The following is a 5,433-nucleotide window of genomic DNA, read 5'->3' on the forward strand; positions in this document are numbered from 1 at the left end:
GAATGGAGACTAAGATACGTCGAGTCAAGAACAAAAAGGGCATCTTCTCCTTAGGTGTCTAGACTGGTTTCCTGATACTGGCATCTGGAGCTTTAAAGGGAAAAAAAAAAAAGAGCATTAAAGAAACTAAAGTAGCCTGGAAGAAAATGGACTGTGTGAAGGTCTCTCTTGTTCTCCCCTTCTGGCTCTGTCCTCTTAGCACTGCCGGTGGACCCCGACCCGGCTAGCAGAAGAGGCAAGGTCGACGCCGCCCAACCTTTAGGAAAGGGGCCCTCAAGACTTCCCGCTTTTTAAATGTCCTACTCCTCTCCGCCTCTGGCAATGGAAGTGAGCTCCCAATGTGTCGAGAGCAGGGTGGGAACGTAGGGAAGAGAAGGCCTGCGCCGGTCTGGTGAAGAGCTCAGGTTGAAGTTGATGTGTTCCTCTGAGCTCACACACTGCCTGGTGCAGCTCATTAGGAGAGATGCTCTGGCTTGGGAGCAAGACGTGGTTTTCTTCTATACCTCTTCTGTCCTTTTGCAATCCTTTACAACCAGTGCATTGCGTACTCGGACATCTCAGTCAAAAGCCCACCATCAACATACTTTATTTCCTTTGTGAGCTCTTTTTCCTCCGTCCTCTGCTTGAAGGTTGATGTTCCCCGGGTTCTTTTCGAGAACTCCCTTTCCTAACCCACCTGCTCTTCTTGGATCATTCCTCTTTGAAATTACTTCAACTATCACTTGTAGGCCAACTACTCCTATCCCTCTACCATCAGGCCTATTTTCTCTCCTAAGAGCCGCACATCTCCTGATGTACAATCAGCCCAACAGAACCAATGCCATCAACTCTCCTGCCAAACGGACCCCTTTTTGGTATTCTCCAGCTTGGTGATGGTTTCCTCAGCCCCTGAGACACTCAACATGCAAACCCAGATCCTCCGCGACTCCTCCTTCTCTCTGTTCCCCCCACCCCCCGCCCCACGTACAATCAATCCTGTATTTGGGTGGGTTCTTCTTGCCAAAGAGCTTTCATCATCACATGTCAACTTTTTAGCCCTGGTACTATTGTGGGCTAGGCGTTGGGCTGCTGATCACAAAGTCCGGAGTTCAAACTCCACAGCCACTCGGCAGAAGAGAGAAGCAGCTCTGTCCCTGGGAAGAGTGGCAGCCTTAGAGCCCCAGTGTAGCACACCGAGTCAGAATCGATGTGATGGCAGGGAGAGCCTTTTTATTTTTTTAGTCCAAATCGACTTGATAGGAATAAGTTTGAGTTTTTTGGTTTCATTCAACCTAGTGCCATCTAGACTCTTTCCACCATTTTCTAACTAGTCTCCCAGGATAGTCTTATTTCTTCTCAAAACTGCACACTTTCTTGCTAGCAGAATGATCATCCAGAAATGCAATTTTAATTTTGTTAATTCCCTGCTTGCTCACAATTGCCAGGGTCTCCTCCTGGACCAAACGTTATGATCCGGGTCCTCGGTGTGCCGTGGTGTATTAGCCTGGGTACTTTAGAGGAACAAATTCACAGAAACTCATGTATAAGAGAGAGTTTTATATAAAGGTTAAGTGCGCATCAAGAAAACACCCCAACCCAGTGCTGCCCAAACCCACAAGCCCAACATTAACCCATATGTGCAACACCAATCCACAAAGTCCTCCTCCATCTCACAAAACACACACTATGATGCTGACTGCAGGAGGAAAGCCGAATCGGTGAACGTGTAAACCTCTCAGCGCTGGCAGAGGTCTCCACACGGCTGCTCCAGCACCCAGGGCTGCATCGGGGTAGTCCATGCGGCTTCTCCTCGGGGATGTCTTGCAGGAAGTCAGCCTTGCAAACTGAAGCAGGGAACTGCTAAGGCAGCTCCACCCGAGACCCGAGAACTAGAAAGGCGAGGCTCACCAAGCCATTTATCCCTCCACCCTTCAATTAACCCCACATGTGTTTATCGGCCAGGTTGGCACAATAAACTAATTACCTCACGTGGGATCCTGATTGCAAGCCAACCTGCACCTCATTTTCATCCTCCATCCTCATATTCAGCCCTCCACTTGCCACGGAGTTGTTTCCAATACAGGGGAACCCCACAGGCGTCACAGGACAACTGTGCTCCATCGAGTTTCCCAGGACTAGGGTTTGGGGGCAAGTGGATCAGTAGGCCTTTCTCTGACAGTCCTCAGCTTGGACTCTACAGATCAACGGACTGGGCATGCTGAACGCTGGTGCCTCCCAGGGTGATATGAAATGCTCGCAGCACTCCAAAGGTGCTGTGTGTCTCACATGGGCTCATGGCTCTGTGTTGCTCTGCATGTGATCTCGCCTTTTAAAATTCTCTCAGCAAGGTGGCACATGGGCTGTCATCATTATTATTTCACCGCTCAACTGTCAACACCTGTGTGAAGTTCAACCGGCCTTCCTCAGCCCCGTGCAGGGGTCCTTCCTGCTGGGCTCCTGGAACTGGTTGTGTCTACCTGCATGGTGGTACAAACCACACTGAGAGCCCTTGTCTGGTTAGCAGGACCTGTCCCCATGGTGCTATGAGCTCCTGGAAGGCAGGGCCAGGGTCTCCTTCGAATCCAGCACAGTTTCGGGCACATAGTCAGCCTTCAATACATAATCCTTGAAGAACCGGGTAAATATTCAACTCACTTCGTCTTGAAAGACCTTTCTGGGGATAGGCAGGACAGTACAATACAATGTGCACAGTGGGGCGCTTTGAGGGAATAAGAGGATGAGAGGGAGGGCTGGGTACCTACTATGGGCCAGGAACTGGGCATGCGAGGGGATGATACATCCTGGTTTTACAAACCAGTTATCTGAGCTCAGGGAAGCCAAGAAATCTGTTCAGGATCATAGCCAATAGGAGGGCCAGCAGCTTTGGGGACTCTCAGATCTATCCAACATGAAGTTATCACATGGGACCCCACAGAAGAAATGGGGGGAGGCGGGGTGGGGGGGAGATAGCAAAACCAGAAACACATCAACCTTTACCACAGGCCAAACAGAGTAGATGAAGCTAAGTGCGATGTGTGTCACCTCATGAAGCCCTGTCAGCAGTATGTGAGGTGCGTGCATTGATGACCTCCTGGCTCACAGACCAGGAAACTGAGGGTCAGGGCAGAGAAGCAGCTTGCCCAAGGTCACATACCTGGATGGGGCCTAGCCTAACCTTGGGGCCTGCATTCAACCGCAGGGTCGCGTGGACTCTTAGCTATGCTGAAGGAACATGCTCCTTGCCCGCTGCGGGGCTGGGGTCAGAGAACCCCTAGAGGTGTGAGGCGGGGAAGTCTAGCGTCTCCTGATAGAGGCAGCTCCTCCCAGCGGCAGGAGCATCCTGTCTGCCCCCCACCCCCACGTCTCAGCAACCCTGACCTCCAGCAGGCTGAGGGGATGCCTGCCTCCGGAAGCCCCCACATCCTGCATTGTGCGGAACCCACAACGCGACAGCTGGTTCATCCCCGCTGCACCGCACAGGCGACCTGACTTGACAGGCTGGGACCCAATTACCGGCCCCTCGGCTCAAAATAGCCCTCCGAGAAGTGTGTGGTGTCTACGTGTCCACAGGGAGGGGAGGAGGCCCGGCACAGCAGCCAAGGAGTCCCAGGATCCTGAGATAACAGGAACCGGATGTGCAAAGTCCCAAACATGGTGGGCTGGCCTGGGTCACAGGCTCCGCGGAGGTGAGTGGGAACCAGGATGTGTGCTCCCGAACGTGGGCTGCGTGACAAGCCCCAGGCATCCTGAGAGGGCGGGCTGGGTCCCTTGGCAGCCTTTGAACGTGTGCACACTCACAGACACACACACGTCTTCTCTGCAGTCCAAAGTTTCTATTGTTTCTTCCCTGGGCAGAATCCCAGCTTTGGGAACAGCCCCATCTTGCCTCTGGTTTGGGCACAGGAGCGGAATGAGATATCAGGAGTTGACAGAAGTTGGCAAAGCCCAGCAGACCAGAGTAGCCAAGGGCTTGACCACTGTTTCTTCTACCCTCACCTATCAAAGAACCAGTACCCAGAATGCACCCAGGAGAGCTCCGCCCCATTCTCTCACCGGCCCCGCTCTACCCACAGTCCCTTCAAGTGGCTTTGGTCCTGGTTAGGGCTGACCTCTGTTCATCAGTACATGAAACTGGGTCTAGTTCCAGCCCCAGTGAAGGGCCACCTTTGGCCAGAGCCTTTCGTCATCTCATACATGATACATCCTTGGCCTTCTTCACGGAGTCATTTGTGACCCAAGCATGAGCAGGTCTGAAGAGCTCTTTGTCGTTGCGGTTGTGATACCTGTCTACAGGGTTTGTCAAAGAGGAGCACTGTCCAGTCTTCTTCTCGCTGTGGCACACCCAGAAAATGATCAGATTGGTGGCACACTAATTGGCTGCCCAAGACCCCGAGACCAGCAATCATCCCAGGCATCCTAACCACGACAGGCTAAGAACACTAATGCACCTGGTGCATCTACCAACACCTGGGGACTTCCGGTTCAGGAAGCTATGCCTAAGATTCTTAGCTCTCAGACATTTTTTAAAATGAAATTCGTTGGTGGATATGGACGCTGGTGGATGAGGACGATATGGTTTTTAGAGCCTGCTGGAATGCCCTCACCATGACAAGATGAATTGTTAAAATGGTATAAAGAAGGCAAACTATTGTTTGTTACCATTAGCAGCCAGTTTCCTGGGTCTAGCAGGACCTGCTCACACTTGGCTGAGGTTAACAGATTTCAAAGCTGGAGATGCCTCAAAGGACATCGTTTCTAGATGAACCCTTTAGACCCGCCAAGGACAACCATGAAGCCCCAAAAGACAAGGAGGCGGAGCTTGCTGAAAGGGCTCCTGTCCTCACACTGTTGTTATTGTTAGGTGTCTCCTGGTCAAATGACCAATAGAACCACAGCAGGACGTTGCCAAAGACAATCTTCACGGGAGCCAATCCCCAGGCCCTTCCGCACGAAACCACTGGGTAGATTCAAACCACCCAGCGTAGGTATCGCCACAGAGCACTTAACCATTGCACCACCTGGGCTGCTTCGGAGCATGTAAATGAATAACGGGAGATCAGGGCCAGAGAGGAAACAGTTGTGGAAGGAATCCATACAAAATCGCCCACTGTACACACTGCCCCTCCCCAAAACAAGCACAGTCTTGGGGTTCATTCTGACTCTGTGTTAATCTGGGTGGACTAGAGAAACAAATTGATAGACACTCATATCTGTATAAGAAAGAGCTTTATATACAAGAGCAGTTGAATATTGAGAAAACATCCCAGCCTAGTCCAGATCAAGTCCATAAGTCCCATATTAGCCCATATGTCTGATACCAGTCTATACATTTCTCTGCAGACTCACGAAACACATGCAATGATACCGAATGCAGGAAGATCACAGGCCAGTGGGTGGAAAGTCTTGTGAATCCAGTGGTGGTAGAGACATCTCAGAGCTGGCAAGGGTCTCCAC

Source organism: Echinops telfairi, unplaced genomic scaffold (genome assembly GCF_000313985.2).
Source record: "Echinops telfairi isolate 266 unplaced genomic scaffold, ASM31398v2 ScPeMD7_7479;HRSCAF=8517, whole genome shotgun sequence".
In the NCBI taxonomy this organism is placed as follows: Eukaryota; Metazoa; Chordata; class Mammalia; order Afrosoricida; family Tenrecidae; genus Echinops; species Echinops telfairi.